A 26,381-nucleotide genomic window follows, 5' to 3' on the forward strand; every position below is an offset into this window, starting at 1 on the left:
CCTTTAATAGTCTCCAAAATAATCATGTCCCATACTTGCACTCAAATCCAAATAATATAAGAGCTGTGCTGATGTTGAACTCTAATGATTTCAACTCAAGATTTTTGCAGAATTATATGAATCATGAGATGGAAAGGTGGCTTCTGTGCCATGTGTTTTTGAAAGGGAAAAAAACAAGTATGAAAAGTAGCGATGAAGAGGAGATCAAGCAGAATTTGATTTTATGAGTGAAAATGATGGCATAACAGTTGAGTCATCTTCTTCTTCAAGCTGAAGCAATGGCATCGGACAATATTGAAGCAAGCAGTAGTCACTAGTCATTGCAATAATAATATTTTATGTTCAACAGTAGTCTAGTGTTTTCCCTCGTAATTTGCTATTGATTATAATATGTAGAACGATAACTTAAGAAACCGAAATCACTCTTTCTTAAAACATACAATCAAAATCGATCAGACAAAAAATGTATGTATAGTTTACCCATCAAAACGCCCATTCCTTTTGTTCCCCAAAAAACTCGCTCCCTCTTCTCTTTAAGCTTCCACATTCAACATTGGCTAAATTCTGTCGCTAAATTGTATAAATCAAGAGTGATTATAATTCTATTTTTGTTCATGTTTATTTTTATATTATAGAATTTTCCGACATAAAAAAACAACACTTGATTTATCAAACACTTTACATCAGATTTTATTATAAATAGAAAACACACAACGGATTTCATTGAAACCTTGAAGGAGGCACACCGTTTTTGAGCGACCCGGGGTCCAAACTCATCTTATTAAGACGTAGTAAAAACATTAATATCATAACAAAGTCCACGCCGAACATTATGATTAGGATTCATAAATATTATCATCAGTAAGAGCGAGCTCGTGTCACTGATGTTATGGAGACGGTAGCCCCCAGTGGGGCAGGCTCTACATCGATTTCAAACGTCTCGTAACGCCTGAAAAATTGCACCACAAAGAGCCTACCTATCAGGATCACGAACTCCTTGCCCGCACACTGTTTGTTCCACACCGATGGTATCTCCGTCTCGCGTCCGTTCGACCAAAACACGTACTCCAACAGCTTCTCCCCATCGGGGCCCACGAACCTGTCCGGAACAAACTCCTCGGCTCTCTCGAACACTTTCGGGTCTTTCGTCACAATCGGTTGGTAACCGAACAACATCTCTCCCTTCTTCACTTTAAAAGAAGCATCGTGGCTCTCGATCACAAGGTCCTTCTTTGCTTTCCCGTACTGAAACGGAACCGGGGGGTCGATCCGGAGTGTTTCGTACACCACAGATTTGGTTAATGTCATCTGTTCCAAGGCAGCCATATTGAGTTTCCCACCGTTGGATTTGATGACTGATCTGATCTCCTGCCCCAACTTCGTGTGCAGCTGCTTACCGAATTGGCCGATATATTAAGGAGGAGTGGAAGAAAACTTTTACACCGCCATGGGTATTAAAGCACGTGGCGAATACGAGATTATGGCAAGCTTCATCTCGTGAAATACCCATTTTCTCTGCTTCATCTAAAACGAACCCAGATGACTGGTAGATGAAATCATAGAGTTTTTTGTAATCCCTTTTAACGAGAAACGGCGGGATGGGAAAAGTATGGAGCAAAAGATCTTCAATGAAGTTTGGAATTGGGAGACCAAGGGAGAGAACTGGAGCGAGGTGAAGCAGTACCCATTTGGCAATCGAGGTCGGGCCGTCATTTCCGAGTTTAGTATCCGGTGGGTTCGAACCGTAGTAAGCTCGACCCAAGAAGTTAAAGGCAGCTGCTTCATTGAGTGACGTAATGTTGCTTTTGCCTTTTGCAGCCACTTCTTTCTCCACTGTTTCGAATAGCTCGGTGTAAGAAGATTCAAACGCGGGAAACACTCTATCTTTTGCGGATTTCAAGAGAAAAAAGAGAAGCTGTTTGAACTTGGTGTGATTGGGCTCGGATGGGTCGAGGTAGGAGAGGATCCGATACCCGCCGGTAAGCTTCGTTGAAGGCATGTAAGTGCCGGTGAAAAGGTCCTTCTTTTCAACTTTGCTTAAGTCGAAAAGAACGGGAAAACTCTTTGCGTCCAGTAGAGTGATAACTTTTGGGTTGGAAGAGATGAAAGGACCGGGTGGCATGTTGTTTCGAAACACGGTCGAGTTGTATTTCTTGATTCTGGATCTGAAAAACTCCTCCGGACCTTGGTTGTAGAAATAATCAAGTCGGTCTTTGATTGCACCAAAAAAAGGAAGACCATAATCACCTGGAATTTCCCTCAAAGGAAGCTCGTTTTCTTCGATGTCCTCCGACGACAAGTCATTGTTCGGCCGGACGGTAACAGGATGAGAAGGCGACCTAATCGATGCCGGTGAATTAGCGGCAGCCATTAGGATCTAGGAGGGTTTGTAGTTAATAAGAACAGTTAATGGATTTGGAGAGGCGAAGTGGTTTGCAAGCTGAGAGTTGTGTCCTTACTTATAGTAGTAGCCTTGTCGATACACTGTGGACAAGCACCGAAGAGCATCAATAATAATATATCTAAATTCAATCTAAAGATCTAAAATAGATAAGATTAATAAGATATCATATAAATGTTATCTTATCAGTCGTGACGATGTCAGATCAATCCTTAGAGAAAAGATAAATGAAAAAAATGATTAAAGAACCGAAAAACATGCTAAAAAATATAAAAACAACTTGTTATAAAGATAGAGGAAGAATAAAATATATTTAATAAGTTAAGATAAAAAAAAATATTATATAAAGTTAAGATGTAAAATTAATTTAACATATAAATTTAAATTAAGATATATAAAATATTAAGAATTTAAGTTTACACTAATATACAACATATACGTAATCAGATTAGAACCAAATAACTACTTTGTTGTCAATGGTTGAGCCTTTACTTTCTTCAACTCAAAAATCCTATGCTTAATTCCCTTAGGCATCATGTGAAAATGGTGGTAAAAAAAAGTCATTTAAAATTTTAAATAATTAATCTTTAAAATTTTATAATTATACGTTGATTCTTTTAAAATTTTAAATTAATTAAATTAATGAAGTTCATCTCTGTTAGTCAAACGTGGTAGAATTTTTCTACTGACAGACTGACCACACACGATTAATACCCTAACCATGATTCAAGAGGACTGAAGGGGAAACTTGACCGATGAAGAACCACCGTCGCTTAAAGGCTTTGGCATCTGTCGGTTTCAACTTTGGGATTAGGGCGAACTGGGATCAACTTTGGACAACAGATATCATGTTGTTGATAAAAACATCTCAGCTAACTATTTATGTTTTATAAATTTACGGTATTTACCATAAATATAAATACATTTGCACACTATGTTGGTTCTGTATATAACCCTATCAAAGATATGGATTCAGTTTAGTATGGTTAACTTTAATCAATTATTTAAGAAATTAGAAAAAAATTTAGTTCTATATTTATGATCCTTTTGTTTCACTAAAAACGATTTTTAAAAAATAATTTTAGTAAAACGAATTACATTTCTGAAAATAATTTCTAATGTTTGGAATAGGTTGTGTAAATTAGAAATTAATTATTACAAGTATTAAATTATATAAATAATATTATTTATCATCAAAACTTAATATTATTAATCTTGAAATATTAGAATAATTTAGTTATTATTATTAAAATATTATTTCTACAATTTTATAAAAAAATATTAAGATTGATACATTCTATTGAAATAAAATATTATAAATATATTATCAATTATTAATGTAAGAGTATTATATTATATTTTAAAAATTATTAATTATATATTTTAAATATATTTATTAAAAATTATTTAATTATTATATTATATTAAATATATAAATAATCATTATTAATAATTTAATAATATTTTTCTATGAAATTCATAAATAATATAAATTTTATTAACATATATATATATTATTGAAATAAAAATATAATATATATTATTACAATATAACTTAGTATATTATTATAATATTAAAAATATAATATTAAAAATATAATATTATATTGTTAGAAATATAATAAATATTTAAATATTTAATAATAAATATTTTAATTAAAATGATATTAAATATTATATTAATATTAAGTAAATAAAATAAAATTATTTTGAGTATTTATTTTTTGAAGTGAAAAGTTCAAAAAATGACTTACGAAAAATTAGATTGTAAATCATTTTCCAGAAAATGCAAAGGAAATTATGTTTACCAGGAAAATGTTTTACATTGATCAACCAGTTTTGTAACACCCTAATCCAGTCTGACCTGAAGATTCATGGATTTTCTTTAAAACGACTACCGAAATAGTGACCCAAAAATTTTCTTTAAAACTGTTTATAATCACTAAAAATAATTCATCCATAGAAATAAAAATAAAACGTGATGATCTAGGTTTACAAACAATGGGGAGCTCCCAAAATATATCTCAAAATAATACAGTACCAATGCAGTTCAAGAATACGACTGAATACATATAAGGGTCCATAAATAGTACATGCCCTCTAAAGATAACTCAAGACGTACTCTGATGGTCTTTGGAAATCTGGTCTATAGCACTGGAATGCCTGGCGACGATAACTCCCCAATATTTGCCCCTAAGAATCTACGCACATAAACACATTCCAAACGCTGAGCTTACGAGCTCAGTGCCTCACTAGTAACTGTATTATACTACATGCATTCAATAAATGAGATAACGGTGGCACAGGTCTAAACATACTACTAATTAACTACTGAGTAGGTATCATGGTGCGACTGAGGGTTATGCATCTTGAAGCTCACATACCCTTTAGCCCTTATGAGATACCCTCGGGTATCTAGGGTGACATCCGAAGCTGCATCGGAAACGTACACCCACCAACTTACTCTGTCGAGTCTTGGGGCACCTACGTCCAGTCGACTACTGAAGTGTCTTGGCATTAACTTGGATATCCACTAACTGTCGTATTTTGCTAAGGGAGACTCGGGTGTCCTGGTTGTTTCTCGAGCGTCAAACAAGACTATTTTTATGTAATCCTAGCTGTTAGTTTTTGTACTATTCTAATATTAATAATTGTTCTCGCTTGAAGTCTTATTTACTGTTATACTGAATTAATTGAGGTACCGGATCTAATCCCTCAAATTTTGGGTTATTTGCCCAAAACAGATTGTTGGCATTGATATTGGCCTTTCAGTATCGTTACCCCTGACTTGGTCTCGATACCCTATGTAAGTATCGATAGCAGAAAAACCTACTGAAAAATGGGTCTCAATACAGAGGTTTTCAGTCTCGAGATCGGGACCCCAGTATCGATACCCCTGACATGGTATCGATACCACTACCCAGAAATCATGGGTTTTTGCCTAGATGAAAAACAATCTCGATACCAACCTTCCAGTATCAAGATCGAACTTGCAAAGTGCATTATTTTGACACGAAAACCCTATATTTCCATCACAAACCCCCCCCCAAAGAGGTCCCCAATTGATGCTTAAATGTTATGTATGATATATAGGTTATAAACAGTCCATTAACCATGCTGGAAACACATAAACACCAAATCTACCATGAACATGTTCAACTCATGCAACATACCAAAACTCATCTAAATGAGCTACATGTGGTATATGTGAGTTAAGAGTGAGTTACTTGAGTGTCTAGGGTACTGATGGTGTCCAAAGCTCAATCAAGAACTAGTTTTTCCTTCCCCCTAACTTTGGATTTTTCTCCAACTTCTCTCACTAAGAAATAAATCAATGCAAGAGTTACTAATTGAATTCTAGAGGTTAGGAATGATTTAAAAACACTTCCTAAGACCTAAACTTTCTGAAAAATGGATTAGAAGCATCTAGTTCCTTAAACCTTTCCTAAACTCGTTTTGGTTTTTTCTTCAGCAAAACCCACAAATGAAAGCTTGAATTGGAACTGAAGGTATGAGGATGATGGTTCTTACCTTAACTTATCATTGCAATAGCTAGAAAACTATAAAGTTTCTATCATTAGGCTTATCTTGAAGAAGAAGATGATGAAGAGAAGAAAATAAGACAAGAGTTGAAGAAAAAGAGAGAGCCTTGCTTCAAACGTGATATCATCTTCAATTAAAGGATTTCAGCTTTAATTTTCAACTATGGTCTAATTATACTCTTGGTCCCCTGATTTTAGTTAAAAACTAAGAATGCCCTTTTTATCCACTATTGGGCTCAATTCAAGCCCAAATCCACTTTTTCTTGGGTCAAGGCTTCCTATAAGCTAAGGTATTAATTCAAGGCCCATCTCAGGTTGGCCCAAGACTCCTAACCTGGGATTCGGGGCTTTACAAGTTTTCCTCCAACCAAATACTAGAAAATGAGGAAAATGTTTTCTACAAAATGTTTTATGTGAAACAAACACTCTTAGTGGATTTTTAATAACTTTAATTGATGAACATTTAATATTTAATTGATTTTATTTATTTGATATTTGTAATACTTTTAATATATAATATTTTAAAAAAATTAAAAATAATATATATTTTCTTGATTAAGCTAAGGTGATTACAAAGTAGTATATGTTTTAAATACTCTCAATCATTTGACAATAAACGCTCAATCACCCTACTGGTGCTCGAACTTATGACCTCTATGAACAACAACGATTCCTTTAACCACTGAGATAAGTTGGTTCGTGCAAAAATATAATATATTTAAAACAGTACATTCAAACATATTGATATAATTAGGAGCTAAATTTCTGTTTCTCCTCTTTCCGAATAAGATTGTACGTTCAAAAAAAAACATATTAGTACCAATACATATTAATACTAGTATAAAACTATATATTCGCTTTTATAATATTGATGAATTTGATTTAGATTCAATTATAACGTGAATATGAAAGTAAAAAAAAAACCCCATTAAAATTTGATTTAGATTCAATTATAACGTGAATATGAAAATAAAACAATTTAAATTCTCAAAAATTTCAAGATAAACATGTGTCCACCCTAAAATCAATATACATCCGCCATTGGTAGGAGCTATTTAATGTTCTTTTATATTAGATAAGGTCGAGTCACATTAGATGTACACTCAAAAATGTATTTTAGAGGTTATATTTTGTTTACGTGATTTTAAGATTGCAAGAGATCATAAAAATTATGGTAAAAATGAAAGAAGTGAAAAAGAGTTATAAATATAAAATTTTGCATAAATTTTTATTTAAAAATGAAAAAAAAAATTGTATGTGACATGAGTTGGTTGGGTAGTGACATACGTATGAGTTTATTTCAATCATTGATTAATGGGTACATGTTTAAACATTTATATTTAAATACTTAAAAAAATCAAAATATAAATAATGTAAGATTTGATAATCTTATAATCAAAATTGTTGATTTTGAGATGTCAAATGCATCTTCTGCAATTGGTTAGACCTATTCTAGTACCATAGTTAAAGGAAATTTTATATACTCAAATTTCTCCATCAATTGTTGCTTTTTGAAATACACGAGGCCTAAGTATTCAAAATGTCCTTCAATTGTCGTATTAATATTAGTCTTATCAAATTTAAGATTTGCCTTTAACCGTTCAAAATTAGTAATTTAATTATGAGATTCTCAAATTATGTATTGTTTAGATATTGATTATTTCAAAATTATTTATAATTTTCAGTATGTATTCAAAATGAGAAAGTGCCAACCACGTTTTCTTTGAAGAAAAAAAACCCTACCTCATTTTCAGTATTAATTGTGGTGGAGCTTTTGAAATAAAGCCGAAAAAGATATTTATTGGTACCTAACTTTTTTAGGTTCACACCGGTGTTGATTTCTCCAAAAATCACATTTTCTCTCTTTATTTTTATGTCAGACATCATCTTATCTTTATTTCCTGATCTAATACCCTTTGTACGCTGATATGGTGTCATGCGAGGTAAGACGCGACCCATGCACCGCGCCTTATGCTGACATGGCGTCACGTTGGGTAAGGCTCGCTACACGGGTTGCGCCTTTTGCCACATAGGGGTATAGCGCGGTGCATGAGTTGCGCCTTCCATTTAATTTCGGCAACCACTCGACCGTTCACACTCCCATCCCACCCCTATAAATACCTTCATTCTCAATCATTTTCATCACAACAAATCCTCTCAACTTCTCTCAAATCCTCTCAACTTAAGGTATATTTTATTATATTTAATATTTTGTTAGTATTTATGTATTATTTAATTTCTTTAATATTTATTTAATTATATTATTTTTTGCAATTATAAAATGGAAGGCGATTTGCTCGTTGGATGGAAATCATATATCTCGACATTTTATTGATACGATAACATTTTTTTTAATTTAATTTAAATTATTAAATAATTTATTTATTTAATTTTTATTATTAGTTTATAAATTAATTTTTGTAATTATTAATATTTTTAGGAGAGCGATCGTATATTAGATCCTTTTATCCGAAACCTTAAGTTAACGATAATGACCCGTGTCTGGTTGTATTTAGTCGAGGCTGGATTCGGTCACATAGCTAGATATGAAGGTTATTGTAGGATAGAACCAAACTTGATTTCTGCATTAGTGGAGCGGTGGAGGCCGGAGACTTACACATTCCAGCTTCCGTGCGGAAAGTGCACGATTACGCTTGAAGATGTTTCCATGCACTTGGGGCTTTCGGTGGATGGAGATGTGATTTCAGGGATGACACACGGTAACTGGACTACTTTGTGTCGGGATTATCTAGGAGGTGTCCCGCGAAATTTTAACGGTGGTCGGATACTGTTAAATGGTTAGATGCAAATTTTCAGAATTTGAGTGAGGACGCCTCATAGGATCAAGTTAAATGTATGCACGGGCATGCATACTGCAGCTGATAGGAGGGTTGTTGATGTCGGATAAATCGTGCAACCAAGTTCATGTATGTGGTTGCGGCATCTTGGCGATTTTCATCTGGTCGTATCAATGAGTTGGGGCTCGGCAGTTTTGGCATTCCTGTATAGGGAGATGTGTCGAGTGACTGACTACAGAAAAAATGCTATCGGCAGATGTCTCCTTCTGCTGCAGTCTTGGGCATGATATCGTTTGCCCTTTTTATATCCTATTGTGAAGAACCCGTTCGTATTTCCGCTACTATTGAGGTAATAACAAAATTGATTTCGTATATTAATCATTTTATCCAGTGTATAATAAAAAATATTTCTTTGAATAGGTAGTCTATTGACAGGAAAAATCATCGGGATCTATTTGATGAATTAGAAATAATCAGGCTGCTAATCGATCAGAAGGCTGGCACAGAGGTATGTATTTTAATGTTTGAAAATCTATTTTGTATTATATTTATATAATTAGATTATTATTTTGATAAGAATTATATATTTGTTTTACTTTGAAAGGGCTTCATATTCTAATGATGATATGAGGATGTGCATCCCACCGGAGTTAAAGGGCCCATCAGATGTTTGGATGACGGTGATCCATCTGATTGTTATGCGATTATCGAGTGACACCCCACTGATCGCGTGCACGGTAATTTGGTTTTGTATAACCAATTCCGGAAGCACATCGCAATATGGACCATTTGCATAACATAGATCGACGTGGTAAGACGGATACAGATTGGCTGGTGAAGTATTATGAGTGGGTCATAATGTGGGAGGATCGACATCGTCGCATTCCCCATAGAGAGCCCATTTATGTTGACGATTTGACGGCTGCAGATGGGTATTATGAGTGGTTTAACAGTAACGGGAAACTGTTTCTGCTTTCCGAGGATGTACGAGGACGGAATATTCATCGACGTCGATAGAGGCATGCACCGTCACAACCCCATCGTCCCCCGACTCGTGGATAAAGAATATATACTTCCGGTTCGTTATCAGCTACACCATCGGAACCTTTACAGCAACCACTATCTGCAGCGACGTACACCCCGTAGTCATATATGATGCCGCCGCCACCTTTCCCTTATTAGATGATGTCGTCGCCACCGTCACAGAGTTATATGACACCTCATGGATGATATTATAGGTCTATGTTTGTAGATCTGACTTAGGGTTCATATATTTGTTATTTGGCGGGTGTAGTCTCATCACCGATAGCCGTCACACAGACATCTCATGTACAGTTTTATCATTCATCGATGTCTGTATTTTTGAGTTTTCCCAGTTTTCTATGAGCGGTGAGTTAGTCAGTCATACACATCCAGGGTCCTTATTCTATGGAGGTGCTACATCGTCATCAGTTCCTCATCAACAAAATGTATCTGCTCATGACGATGACGACGATGATGATGTTGATGACAGTGAGGAGTCAGAACCAGTTATACAAAGAAATCCTCATCGAGACAGACAGTCACCGCCTTGCGAAACACATTCGCACCGCATACATCAATAGTTTGTATTTACTTGTTTACTGGACTTTCTTTATTGTAATTTTTTATTATTTGTCATTTAATACTAAATTTATTTTGTTAATTTTGTTGAATTTTTTGTTAATTTATTTTGTTAATTTTGTTTATTAACATTTAATGCCAGTTATCAATTTTTATTATTATTTACCATGTAATACTTATTGTGAGTTTGTTGGATTTAAATTATATTCAAATACCAAATTGCTATTAGTTTGATAAAATTTAATAATTGTGTTTGATAACTTTATTAAGTTTGGTCACTTATTATCTCTTTTATTATAATCACATATAACGCCAATGTCGAATCCGTTTTCTGTATTATTATTTTTAATCGGCATCAGTGGTTATCAAATGACATTAACTTTAAGTAAATGTAAATTAAACTACAAGAATTATTATTTGATAAACAATAACTACATCCGTTCCTCATCAATAGTTATTTGATGACAAAAGAAGTGGTCATGTTCTTCTAGTGTGTCCTGAGTTTCTACAATGCCCACATTTTTTGTCATGTCTAGATGTTTCTCGAATATCCATATCACAATGAATTCTAGTGGACTTTGGACAACCACGCTCCCTCAATAAAGTCGGATCTGGTACAATCGAAACCTAATTCTGAACCTTTTTAGGGTATTTGTCATTACATATGGGGGAATTCAAATTCATATACCTTAAACACTTCTGATAGTAGGTATACGGGATCAACAAAACGATTATAGTGTTGATGGGTATACGAGCAAGTTGCTATCACATGAGAGCATGTATACTTCAGTGCTTGAAAAAACCTGCAGTCCCACCATCTGTCCTGTAGATTTACTCTTAACGACACAGCTTCAATCTCTTGAAGTGGTCGCTGCAACTCTGTGACATGAAACAATTCATGTGTTCTAGAGAAGCTTGTTACAGACATTTCTTTTGATGCAACAATTTTTTGTAGATCTGTAACTAATCTAGGGTGATAGACATGACCGCCTTGCATCTATGTTTGAGCTTGTCCCCTGAGCTTCGCAAAATACGCCCCAAACAAAAATATGTAGTTTTTACCAAAGTCGCAACAGGTAAGTGACGTGCACCCTTTAAGGTCGAATTGATTGCCTCAGCCAAGTTGGTCGTCATGTGCCCATATCGATATCCACCATCATATGCGTTTGTCCACATTTCTTTATCGATGAGGCTGATGTAATCGTATCCTTCCTCATTCTTCGCCCGTAAATCTTGAAGTATGGGTTCAAATGTTTGAGGTAGTAGTTCGTAACCTGAGCATAAAATGTAGAACTTACTTTATTTCTTTGAAAATGAAAATAATCGAAAGAAAAAAAAACTACAACAGTTTCACTTGCCCATGCGCACAAGTAATGGTGCTCATTATTCTTCTTGAACCTTCAATGGTAGTTCGCAGTAATGTGTCGAATACAATACCTATGTTGGACAAAAGGTGGTTGCCACATTGGACCCAAAGACTCCATTGTTGCTTTGATACCAGCTCCGCAATCTGAAATGACACAGATTTTTTCCCTCGTGATAACACGTGAACGTAAGTTTCGGAGGAAAAAAACCCAAGAATTTGTATATCTCCTTCAATAAGAGCAAAAGCAACTGGAAGAATTTTGCGATTACCATATTGGATAACTTTTAATAGTAAAACTTGATTGTATTTTCCATACAAGAAAGTCCCGTCGATTTGGACTACAACCTTTCAGTATTTGACAGCATTAATGCACTATGGCTAAGTCCAAAAAACCTGGTTGAATTGGCATCGATCGCGAAGAACTCGATCATTATGGTATGCATGTCAGGTTTCGAAATCCACAATGTCTCAGGATTCAACCTCCGTACCACCCTAACCAACTTGGAAGTTCGTTGTAAGATGCATCTCATTCGCGTGAAGTTTTTAATGGCATTCTGCTTTGCCTTCCATGATTTTTTGTATAAGACGGAATACCCATACTACGATTGTATAGCTGAAATCAACACAACAATAGCTATATGGGAGCTTGTTTTTACCATGGGTATGATGGCTTGGCAGATCACTTTAGAGTCCAAGTTGGAATGATCTTGGTTGATCCTCCAGCATAACATGTGTGAGGACAGTTGTATATCGTTAGTTCCCATATTATTTTTCCACTTACTCTTCGATATGTGAACCATCCAATTGCATCCGTTTTCGCGTCGGGCATAGTGGCATACATATTTTTCTATCGTAGAGTAGTCGACTCTGGATTGAACAGAATTACGAATACTATAATTTTTATAGCCATCATCGCTTCTTCTTTGCTTGAAAACTCCATGCCTAAAGATAACTCACCATTATTTATTGATGAGTAAAATCCATAGCCACCGAGATTAGGTATATCCAAATTTTGACCCATATATTGCACCATAGTCAGCTTTATACATGTGTGTTGGATGTTCAGTTGTGCCCATTTGAGGGAACTTCGTCTATATCATCATCATCATCGGAGTTGAATTGCGGTGATTCTGGGTGAATGAATAGTCCAGTCTCAGCACTATCCGTACTAGCTCACGAAGTGGTTCTTTGGTGGAGATTATGGTTCCTCCATACTCTCCACATTTAGGTCGAATAACTACTACTTGCATACCTTCCCCTTGAACTAGAAGACATATCGACATTAAGATCGAAAAAACTCACAGTCGAATGCCTCCCCTGGAGCTTAAAGCCATCGTGTCAAATTGAAACTGCACAGATGTTGTGTCGATGTCATCTCCATATTAAGGTCAAATAAATTGGATGATTGTTAGGTATTGCTCATAAATATATTGGTACATGGTTATCTTTGTAAATATGTACCAGGGTTTATATTATAAAAGGATATGTAACCAAAACCTATAAGATATTGAATAAAAATTCTAGCGTCGCCTAGGGCACCGAGGACGTAAGCACATTGCTGAACCTCGTTAAAATTCTTGTGTTCTTTATGTTTCCTTTACCCGATTATTCAACACTGATGAATGTCTTCCCCTTGAACCGGACGCGATGTTGCCATACAGATTATTCGTAGACCCACCTCGGTACAGATCGTAAGGAGTTGCTGATGAATGTCTCCCCATTAAAGTTTATAGGATGACACCATGATGCGGATTCCCATTATGGCATTAAAATCATTACACATACTGTAGTCGGGCTGTCAACTGATCAGCTTGTTCAGCCAGCCCATAGTGGGAGCTTAATGACAAACCCCGAACAGCACGTATTTTAACAAACTTTGCATACATCTCCGTATCGGCGTCTGAATAATTATTTTGAGAATCAACCATCATTTCAACATATCATTGTTCGATAGTTCGAACGATGTATAAGTTAACGGAAGCAATAATGTTAGAAATCTGTACTGAAGCGACGGCATTCTTCTAGCACTTCCAACTTGAACCTTCCTTGAAACCTTCGTTATCAGCTCCCCAAGAGTTAGTTTCTTTTTAAGGATATTTAACATAATGATTTGATACGAAAACAACGTCGATGTCATCTTCTCGAATTTCTCCATCATAATAAACAATAGTTGAAATTTGCGCCATTCTTAGAGTTTGAAAGTGAGGCAATCTTATATGCAAAAAAAAACCAGAAACAAGCCTAATTAAATAAAATATATGAATTAAAATATAACATAATAAATTTTTATACATAAACGTAAATAATTTAATAATATAATTTTATATTACCGTATCGGAAAAATATTTCAACTTATGCTACCGCTTTCCAATTTTACAACCATAAAAATTAATCAAAACAATTAGTATAATATTTTTTTCAAATAATCATATATAATTATAAAAAATATTATAAAAAGTTACCTTATAACGAAAGATCGATCAAACTCTGAATCAAAGATAAGAGGATTGTCGGGTGATATTTTCGGGTTGAGAGGATTATTGTATTAATTTTTTGTTGAGAGGTTGTTATGTTAAAGTTTACGGGGGAGGGGGTATTTATAGCCGAGAGGAAACGCTTTAAAGCGAGAAGTGCGGATACAATTATACAAGGCGCGACCCATGCATCGCGCCTTTGACGGGTTTCATAATTGCAGGAAGTCGTAGCCATGCACCGCGTCATACCCTACGTGGCAGAAAACGCGGCCATGCACCGCGCTTACCCAGCATGTCGCCATGTCAGCATAAGGCGCGGTGCATGGGCCGCCCTTAACCCACGTGGTGCCACATCAGCGTAAGGCGCAGTGCATGAACCGCGCCTTTCTACAAAGAGTGTTAGATCGAGAAATAAAGATGAAAGGGTGTCTGACAGAGAAATAAAGAGGGAAAGGGTGAGTTTTGGGGAAATTCACCCAATATTGGTGCCTTTTCTTAATGAATTTAAAAGGAACTAATGATATTATGGGATTATATTATATCATTTTAAAATTAAAAATTAAAAATATATAATAATTAAAACTATAAAATTGTAAAATTATAGAAGTATAAAAGTATACAAATTCAAAAGAATATATCAACGTGAGAAAAAAACATACAAGTCATTATCAATGTAGATAAAAATAGATACTAATACTAGAAAAATATACAAACCCAAGTGTCAATATGAGCCAAAATAAAAATCTAGATATCAATAGCATAAATAAGAAAAATTCTAAAACTAAAATGTGACTTATCCTAAATTTTAATTTTATTAGTTATATTCATATTTTATAATTATTTAATCTATAAAATTGCCAATTTTACCTATAACATTTTTTCTCGATTTTAATTGACATATAACCTTTTTTTCATTTTCAATTTCTACCACACATTATCTTATAAGTATTTTATTTTTTTCTTAAATAACCTTATTATCATCTTCTATGTATGTTTTCTTTAAATATCATATTGTTTTTTACCCTCTATATTTTTTTAAATCAGATAATAAGTAGGTCATATTCTAATTTATTATAAAGTGTTTGATTAAATTTAAAATAACAAGTTGAGTAACACCGAATTTTTTAAATTGTAACATTAAAAAATATGGCATATGTTATAAGTTTAGTTAAGAATAGGATATCAATAATTGAAGTGTACTATTTTTTTTTTGTATATTATAATAATGTTAATAATAATAAAAAAGATTACATTATTTGTTACTGTTCTTAATACAAGGAAACATATTTTTGTTCCTAATGCAAGAAAAATTAAATGAGATAGGTAGGACAATCTCCTAAAACTATTTGTTGGATTTGAGCATGAATACCTGATTGGTGGTTAAACCTTCCATTTTAGTGTCTGGTAAACATCATTTTGAAAGAGTTTATGTGCAAAATAAGCTGAAAATGAAAACCCTGAAAAATCTAACGGTTTGAGAGAGCTGGTTGCAAAATAAGATGTTAAATGACATATTTGACCTTATTATTTCCATAATTACATCCTTACCATTAAACTTAATCTAATGAAATAGCATTCATCCTAATATTTTAGTGAAATATTATTATTATTCTACTTTTTAGTCGTAGATTCTCAAATATATTTAACTAAGAAAACATAGCAAAACATGAAATTAAACAATAATGTAGTGTTGATATTTCAAAAGCTCCACCAGAATTAATACTGAAAATGAGGTAGGTTCCCCCCCCCCCCCAAGTAAACGAGGTAGGTTTTTTACCCCAAAGTAAATGAGGTTGGTTTAACATTATGTCAATATTTGGCCCCATTGGTTCCATTTTTCAATTATAGAGCCGCTTTAAATAAATAAAGAAAATGAGAAACATGCCAACCTCGTTTCTTTGGGGGAAAAAACCTAGGAGCTTTTGAAATAAGCCGAAAGGTTTTCTATTGGTACCTAATTTTTTGTGTTCACAACTGAATTTCTCTAATTTATTTATATTGATAAATTTTCTTAATGATTTAAAAGGAATTAAGTGATTATTATGGGATTATATTATATCATTAAATAAAAAAAAAAAAATATATAATAATTAAAACTTGAAAATGTTAAATTATAGAAGTATAAAGTTATACAAATTTAAAAGAATATATCAACGTATATTCAATTATAGAACCGAGTTAAATAAATAATTTCGGACGGACGTGTATATATTATATGAAAAATAATCCAGTAACGAAAATGTATAATATACGATTTTGACAACTTTTTTTCGATTTGCCAAATGATCAACAAAATCGCAATGCGATCTTAAATTCGCAACGCGAACTCTAATTTTTCAACTCAGTTTCCAAATTCGCAACGCGATTTTGAAAAATGTGTTGCGATAGTTAAAATGTGTTGCGAGAGTTTGAAAAAAGTGTTGTTGCGATAGTGAAAAAGTGTTGCGATAGTGAAAAATCCAAAATAAGTTTACATTTTAACTATTCCAAATTCACGTGGAGTTTGAAAACAATAAAGAATGTGTTGCGATAGTGTAAAAGATTCTCAAGCCATTTGTAAGATCTTAGTTTGAAACAACAAAGAATGTGTTGCGATAGTAAAAGATTCTCAAGTGTTTGCAATGTCAATCCCACATAGTATTGGAAAATACTATTGGGAATGGGTATTTAAGGCTTGGATTTCCACTTCCTTGTTGAGTGGAAGAGAACAAGGGGGACTATCGGCACCGTCGCCGCCGCCGTCTCGTCCCGGGTCGTGGTCGTGGTCGTGGTCGTGGTAATACGTGTCTTCGACAGTTCGGCGGATACTATCTTTTTAGAGAAAATTCTTAAGAAATCGCAACGTGAACTTGGACTATCGCAACGAATTTGGACTAACTTAAATTTGGAAAATCGCGCTGCGATAGTCAAAATCTCAACGCGAATTGGAAAATCGCAATGCGATAGTTAAAATCACGTTGCGAATCTTGAAACTGATTGTGATACTAGAGATCGCATTGCGATTTGTTGTAATTTTGCAAATCGAAAAAAAGTTGGTCAAATCGTATATTATAAGACATTTCGGCACTGAGGTTATTTTCTCATTTAGAATGCAACGGTCATTAAAAATCGTTAAATAACGATGTAACATTTATATTTTTTTTTTTATTTTTTTAAAAAATAAAATGTAGATAATCATTTTGTCGGGGTTATATTTAAGTTCATTTGTACTTGCATATAAATACATCTATTAATTAATTTAAGTACAAGAGTTTATTAGGATGCCTATTAATTACATATATGAAGTGTGCATGTCAAATAGAAATATTATTATATTATATTATTAGTTTATTATCTATATATGGTGTGTGTTTAATTATATATTGGTTAGTATTATTAGTGTGCTTGCTTATATTATTAGTTTTATACATGTTTATGTGGGTAAGTATATATAATCTCATATCGGTGTGTGCATGCCTTGCGTATTATAACATATAGGTGGATTTGTCGTAACCGTCATTTGAGTGGGTCTAGAATGAATTTCGACTTAAATAAATGTGTTAGAGCCGTCACCGATAATTTATTTTTAAAAATAAAAATTAAGTTGATCGGACTCCTCAGTTTATTCTCTTACATGATCTGCGTTTTACCAGAAATATATCGTGTTCGGGAGTCGGTTACAGTCAATGAAGGATTAGCACCCTTGTACTGCTCTTTCGGTACTAATTTAATTTCTCAGTTGTCTTAATTGCACAAATTAAAAGTAAATTAAAAATAAAATTTGATTCAAATTACTTACCTCTGATCGATTAAAATTATCCCTAAAAAGTTCAAAAAGATGTTAGACCATAAAATAAAAGATTCAAGGGTCAGAAGGAAAAAAATAAAAAGGTTAAATTTTAATGCTTTGAACGAAACAAAGAAAAAAAAATATACATATATCTACATGCCGAGAAATAAATGGAAATAAAAATTAACAGAATGGAATACCAAAAATAAATAAAACAAATTATGCCACGTAATGGAACAAACACACAGATTAAGAAAACACGAAGTACTAAAAAAATGATGTAAATAGAGATCAATTGAAATAAAGAAATTGTAAATTGCAAGATCAAGTAAAAAAAACAAAAGATAATTAAGAATTAATTAAATTTTAAAAAAATAAAGGAAAAAACGATTATCGTTGGATCAAGATCTTGTAAAGTGTAATAGTCTTTTAAATATAATTAAATGAAAACATTAAATAAATAAATAAATGACCAAATTAAAAAATGAAATAAAATGTGGGAAGCATTTAAGAGGAAAACCATAGCTAAAATTAAATTAAAAGCACAAAATATGTTTTCAATAAAATTTGAGGACCAGTGATGTAATTCAACCTACCCTTGAGAAAACATGCGGATCCTAGGGGCTCTAATGGGTCCTGGGTCAAGTATAAAACCCAAAATGGTGAAGCATATTCCATTTTACTTATCTCCCTCAAAACGAATAAAAAAAGAAACCTTATTTTCTCTGAAATGTTCTTCAACAGACGAAGAACATTCAACGAAGTTCATGGCAACCCAGATTCCGGCCATGCTCCGCCTCGCCAGCCGCCGTGGACGGCGCCGACTCCGTTCATCTGCAGCGAAATCAAACATTTTTACGCCTTTCAAAAGCTTTCCTTCTCCTCTTTCCAAATCTCACCATTATTTTCCTCAAAAAGCCTCGAGGAGGGCAAGATCTAAGAAAGATCTTTCGGGGGGGAACCCCTCTCGATCATCGGCTTCTGTCATTCGTGATGTTTTTTCGAATCAAAAAAAGAAAAACGAAAACCAAACAAATATGCAAACACCATGCAAGCTGAATCGAGAAAGGTAAAAAAAATACCTTCTTTATTGATATTTATTTTCGATATTACAAGTCCTTTTTTGCCTTCAATCTAACTTATATTTTATTTTAGCTTTGCATGAATTTATAGTCTTAGGAAACCCATTGTTTTCGGTTCCATTTAGAATTTTAGTTAGACTAAAATGATAAATTGTTTCTCTGTTTTTGACCTAATTTTCACGAAATCCATGATGCATCGAATAATTTGGAAAGTGGATTTGCTGCTGCTGGAATGAGGACTCTCCAAGAGCCCTCAATTTGAACGTAGAATTACCAGCGAACAAAGGACGTGCGATGCTAAAGGAAACACGAAACACTAACTCAATAGGGTCTTGAAACATGGGCTTGCTTTCAGGTTGGATTGGGCCTAAACATAAAATAAGAAAAATGATAAATGTATATATGTACAATAGAATAATATATAATAACATATAATAAATAATATATATATATATAATGATATAATATATATACATATACTATATAATATATAATATAAATATCATATATAATATGCGTGAATACATAACGACATAATATATACACACTATATAATATAAGTATATTATAGTATATATGATATAATATGTACATACTCAGAGCCGGTCCAATGAGTTTTAATGCCCTGTGCGAGATAATAAATTTATGTCCTTATACTTGTACAATATAATAGACAAAACATAAATAATTTTTTTAAAACAAAAATGTAATAGAGATTATAGTCAAACATATCATACTAATACAAACTAAAATCTACAAGGCTACAAATATCACCTAAAACAATGTCTTCGTGCATTTTTTGAAGCAAAAACTTCTATTATTTTACGATAATCAAGATTCAAGACTTTGTAAAAATACTAGGTGAAGTTTTATTAACTATGAATGTAACATTACATTGCAACTTTTGACAATATTGTGTTTTTCAGATCGGAAGCATTTTAAGGCCAACAAACTAATACTAGGTCAAGCATTTTAAGCTCTATATCACTTATCTGGGCGTTCAAAGCACTCCTGAGTTCACATATTAGTTTATTTTGTTCTTCCATCCAACGTTCGTATCCCATCTCAAATGCAGCAATCCCTGCAGAATCCTCAGATGGGCTAATCATTGAATAACATTAAAGAACTTATTCAACTTGGAACCATAAGAAAATGGTGCCAAAGGGAATTATTGCAGAAAGATAGCATTTAACACATCAGATGCAATGGAACTTCATATAATATCAAAACATTTTCAAGGTGGCCAAACAATTACAGACCAGTTGATAATATCAAAGACATTAAAATGCCTTTATAGCACATAAATAAAGAATGTAGCTTGGTTCCAATCAAAAGAGTGAAGCTTATGATAGTTTATTCATACAATAAGAATACAATAAGATGTATGATCTTAAAGAATACGTGAAAGGAGATGAAAAAATAACTCCTAAAAGAAGTTTAAGGTCTTTAATAAACATGTAATTTCTCTAGGAAAACTTGTAATATCAAATGAAAAACGGTTAATCTGTTTTCTTTTAACTTGGTGAGGAAATCAAGTCAGCTGCAAATTGAGAAAAAGTTAAATTCATGTCTTATTTGACAAGAAATGCTTGGTCATGTCGTTTCATTTTAAGTGTTATTCCACATATATATATATATATATATATATATATATATATATATATATACTATACAATATAAATATATTATACAATATAATAAATATAGTCATATAATATGTTTTACTATAATATATTATATAAATATAATAATATACTAAATAAGTAAAACCGGACGAAAATGTGTGTTTACTGTATTATATATATATATATTCGGATTAATATGTGCGCATGTGTCATTACGTATATGGATATATTCGATGAAAAATTAACTTTAAATAAAATAATAATTTTTATTATTATTTTGGTTACAGGCCCGAAATGAATTAAATTAAGCCCAAAAAAATACTACAAGGTAAACAAGCAAGCTAGCTAGGCTCGAACTGCCAACTTTGGAACCAAGCGCCGCCAAGCCCCGATGTAGCCAGCTGTCTGGATTCACGCGCCCATGTTGCCACCACTCTGCCCTCCCTGCCATGACAGTGCAAAGCAGGGGTCTCGGTTGCCGTAGATTGCCAAAAAGATTATGAAATTATGAAATTATATATAAATCTATATGATTTTATAGATAAGATTATGAATTATTTCGCGAAGACGTCACTCTATGGTGATCAAGAATTGCTTACTAAAACAACATTTTAGTATAGAAGAGTAACTTAACATGCAAGGAGATAGAGAATCATGAATTAGAGAGAGAAATCCCCCTTGACACAGCTGACAACGAAATTATACACAACTTGTTAGCGTAAAACACCACTGCATTAATTACAAAGGAAAACAACTTCAAAGGGTAATAGATGATTTAGCAGAAATATCATGTGGCCCAAGTATTCATGGTATCTAAACCCTAAATTTGCAAAATTAAGTATGAACATAACGCTTGGAAATAGAAAAACCAGCAAAAACCCATAATAGGCTTGATATTAATAGGGGAATTTGTAAATTTTGGAAGACTTGCCAGAAAGTAATTATTACTAAAGGAAAAAAAAACCCAGGTAGAAGAAGGACTAGAGTTCCAGTTTTTTGGATACATGAGGAAGCAGCATTGAGTATTGACAAACCTAAGCAGAGTTCCAGGCTCCGCTACCAGCATCCATTTGATCTTTTACAGTAAAAATAAAAATGGTTTGGAGATGCAGGGGATCAAACCCTATGCCTCTCGCATGCAAAGCAAGCATTCTACCATTTAAGCTACGTCCTAAGTTGTTCAATTAGTTTTCACTATGTTTTCTTAATTTAATATCAAAGGCATGGTGGGTGAACCCTATCACAACTGGAAGAAAGGACAATAGAACAACAACAAAAGACGCAACAAAAAAGGAACCAAAGAGAAAAAGAAGGGAGAAGTCCTTACCCTTGCTAGTGATGGTCACGCTCATGCTTCTTCACCAGAAGGAACAAAAAACTCCTTAGGGCATCTCCAAGGTTACGCCACAATTGGAGAATATCTCTACAGTGGAGAAAAAAAAGTCTCCAACCCATCGCCAAAATCATCTCCACTTTGAAGAATCGCTACAATCCACGTCATATCTGGCGCGGTGTTGTAGCATGCGCTACAATTTCCTTTTTTCTGATTTTTTTAAATTCAATTAGATTAAATTACAAAATAGATAAAAATACATTGAAATTAAATATATAAACATATTAATTTTTTTGTAATTTTTCTGATTTTTCTGATTTTTATATTTTTTTTTCTGATTTTTTTTAAATTCAAGTAGATTAATTTACAAGATAGATAAAAATACATTGAAATTAGTTAAATATTGTGAATAAAGTAGAGTTGATGGTAATGTAGAGATAATGCTGAAGATGAATTAATGTTTCATCTTTAGAGTAGAGATAGAGATGCTATAGGATAGAGGTGAGAACTGTAAATGGCCATAGTTGTTGAAGGAGAAAAGAAGAGAGGGGAGAGTAAACATGAACGGCAGCCACAAGTTAAAGGGGTTTGGGTTCCTGAACCCTACTTTTCTTATTTTAGTTTATTATAATCATCATTATTATTATTATTATTATTATTTTATTTACATTACATTCACGCATAAACAGTGTCGTTTAGGGGAAAGATTTGCTTGTTTTGATGAGAGAGATATTCACGTGGTCCTTTGATCCTTTGTAATCTTTGCTTTGTTCATCAAATGAAGTTGTGATTATCTCATTTTGAGCATTTCATTTTTCCATGCATTTTATTTTAGTTTTTTATTTTGTTTGTTGTTACTTTTTTATATTTGCCACTATATTCTAATATATTTCATTTTAATCCTTTCTGCTCATTTGTTTCTATTTTTGTTATTTTATATTTTGTACTTTATTTTAGCATATTCATGTTTCAATCATAGTTCTTTACCATGTTTGTATTTATGCCCATATAGTTTCTGTAACTTACATTTTGATCTGTCGTGTACATTTACTTATATTAATGATCCATGTCATGCGTTTTTGTTTTCATACATATGTATATATTTTGCCATGTATCATAATATATATTATATATAGGTCGCTTGTTTTCTTCATGTTTCGTATATTTTGTTATGTAATATATGGTTTCATACTTTATATATGTATAAATATATAGTATATATGTGTACATATCCTATATTTTAGTATCCTACAATTATTTTTCATATTAATTTATATATATATTTATTAAATAAAAAAATAATATTATTTTGTAAAGGTAATCTATGGGAACACCTCTTAACTTGCAAGAAATGTGTTTTCGAAGATTGTTCGTACAAAATGATACTTCCTTGTATATATATTCGAATGATTTTTTAACTATTAAATATACATAATTTACTAAAAATATGGACAATATTATTTTGTGGGGAATCTATGGAAATGTGCCTTGACTAATAAGGATGTGCTTTAGGATTATTCGTATAAATTGGTATACTTTTTATTTTTCAAGTGATTTTTTAACATATTATATAATTTATTAAGAAAATCAAGATCATTATTGTATGGGAATCCATAGAAACGCTCATTGACTGACATAAATAAAACTCTTCAAAAATTTGTTTACCAAACAAATTTTTTCTTTCTGTATCAAGCCCACTCGATATGATTTAAATTTAATTTAAATAACATAAATAAATTTAGGGGAGTGTCCTACCTATCTATTGTTGAAGATTGTTTAGGAGATATTGTAGTCATATTTAAAACATGTTAAAAATTACATACTATAAAGTTATGGGTAAACTAAGTATTTAGTTGCTTACCTATTTTTCGTGTTTAGTCACCAAACTATTTTACTAAAAATTATATGTAACTTTATGTTTTGGTTCTATTTTTGTCACTAACTCCAACTGTTAAAAAATTAACAGTGATGTTAACATGTCACCATAAGATAATCACGTCATGATTAAAAAATAAAAAATATCACAAATAATTATATTTATTTTTTAGCGATGTATAATAAAAATGGAGCCAAGAGTAATTATCAAAACAGAATCACAGAAATAGGTGCATGATTAAATACGTAGTTAACCCAATTAAAAATGATTCTTTTTTTTTCTTATAAAAAAATCAATGTAATATTAATCTAATTGAATCATGTTAATAAAATAGTGTATCACTGATGTTTTATTAGGTATATAACTCTTTTAGTAACCTGATAGTTATGTAACAAAAAAAATGAAAAATATTCGAGCAATATTCTTCCATTTACTAATTGTGTTCTCGTTTTCGACAGTGACCCTATTATTTCCCGGGTAATGTACTTCAGATGAACATGCATTGGTCCTTTCAGCGCCTGGTAAGTGCTGAGTGACCAAAGGCAAACCACGGCAAGAGAAAGTTCCGATCATTCCGATAAGTGCACCACCTCTCTCAAACATCTCCGGGGTTCTCCGCGATTCTTTCATCAAAAACAAAAACTGCAGAATGAATTGGGTAGTGCTTGTCAACTGATACAATCTATACACCTGCAATATCGATTATAAAGTTGTCCATCATCTTACTTTTATCGTCAGAATGAGTCTAAATCTTGTAAAACAACAAATACATCGAAAACAATAGGAACAAGGGGCCAACAAAACAACTGCCGGTTTTCGGGTGTCCTCTCAAACTCAAACTGAACAGTACAGCCTGCCAGGATAGGAGCCCGGGAAGCCAAGCACCGGCCAAGTTACATAAACTGCAACGAGAGGAACATATCGAAGCTGAATTGCAAATAAGGCCTTTGAACATTGTTGAAAATTCAATATTAGCCTATATGTTCACACCTAAATTAATTTGATGTCATTGCTTACATCAATTTAGTTTTGATGTCATTGCTTACATCAATTTAGTTAGGTGAAAATTAAGTATTTTTCTCATGTTTTAATTTCAATGGTTTAGATTATTTAGTGTTTATTTTAATGAGTGGTTTAGATTGTTTCTTGTAACCTATAAATACCCTACTTGTATTTGAGTTTTATCATCCAACAATCAAAGCTTAATTATAAGCATTTGAAAGCTTTCTTAAGAGTTCTTCCCTTTTGCAATTTTGTGAGATTATTTTAAAGAGAGTTTTTTTTGATCAATTAGAGTTTTTACTCTATTTTGATTCAACAATTGGTATCAGAGCCACGTTTTTTAAGATCTCTTGAAATTCTGAGTATGCTCTGTGGCTGCAGTTTTTAACTGATCTTCCACATCAGAAAATATTTCTTGAGTTATTGTCGAGGTTATTACAAACCTTGTGGAGCTTCTTTGTGTTTAGAGTAATTTAGTATTCTGCACGTTTGTTACTCAAGCTTGTTCGGTGTAGTCAAAGCCTTGCCGTTAAGATGGGTGATCTTCAAGTAGTTGGAGGAATCAAGAAGCTCAACAACAAAAACTACAACACGTGGGCAACATGTATGGAGTCATACTTACAAGGTCAAGACCTTTGGGAGGTTGTCGGTGGTGGTGAAGTTACACAATCGGCGACAGAAGATGCCAATGGAATCTTGCGAAAGTGGAAAATTAAAGCAGGCAAAGCAATGTTTGCTTTAAAGACCACAATTGAAGAAGAAATGTTGGAGCACATCCGGGATGCTAAAACACCAAAGGAAGCATGGGACACTTTGTTACACTCTTTTCGAAGAGGAACGATACAAAAATTACAACTTCTCGAGAATGAACTTCTATCAATGGCACAACGCGACATGGCGGTTGCCCAATACTTTCACAAGGTGAAGTCGATATGCCGTGAAATTTCAGAATTAGATCCGACAGCTGCTATTGGGGAAGCCATGATAAAAAGAATAATTGTCCATGGTTTGAGACCCGAATATCGAGGGTTTGTTGCCACTGTACAGGGATGGCCGACACAACCATCGCTTGTTGAGTTCGAAAATTTGCTTGCAGGTCAAGAAGCCATGGCCAAGCAAATGGGAGGAGTCTCGTTGAAGGGTGAAGAGGAAGCGCTCTATACCAGCAAAAGCAGAGGCACTTTTCAGCGGTATACTGGCAATGGATCTAAAAAGGATGGTGACAAGGTGAAAAATTACCAAGGAAAGGGAGGCCCTCATTCAGGGGAACTTCCAAGAATCGCGGTAATAGTAGAAGTTCGATGGCAAGTGTTACAATTGTGGGAAGATGGGCCACATGGCAAAAGACTGTTGGACCAAGAAAAAGCCTGTTGAAAGTAATACTGCTACTTCTTGTTCAAAGGAGAATAGTGAAGATGGTTGGGATGCTGAAGCGTTATTTGCTACGGAGGAAGAAGAATTAGCTCTCACGGTAACAACACCAGAACGGATTGACTACAAGAATGATTGGA

The 26,381-nt window shown here is 33.2% G+C and overlaps 1 pseudogene; it reads right to left on the reverse strand.

Moving 5' to 3' along the window:
- Nucleotides 1-649: 649 nt before the first annotated feature.
- LOC120169104 lies at nt 650-2,441 on the reverse strand (annotated as a pseudogene).
- Between the last annotated feature and the right edge of the window lie 23,940 nt (nt 2,442-26,381).

Source organism: Hibiscus syriacus, unplaced genomic scaffold, assembly GCF_006381635.1.
Source record: "Hibiscus syriacus cultivar Baekdansim isolate YM2019G1 unplaced genomic scaffold, ASM638163v2 tig00111745_pilon, whole genome shotgun sequence".
NCBI lineage: Eukaryota > Viridiplantae > Streptophyta > Magnoliopsida > Malvales > Malvaceae > Hibiscus > Hibiscus syriacus.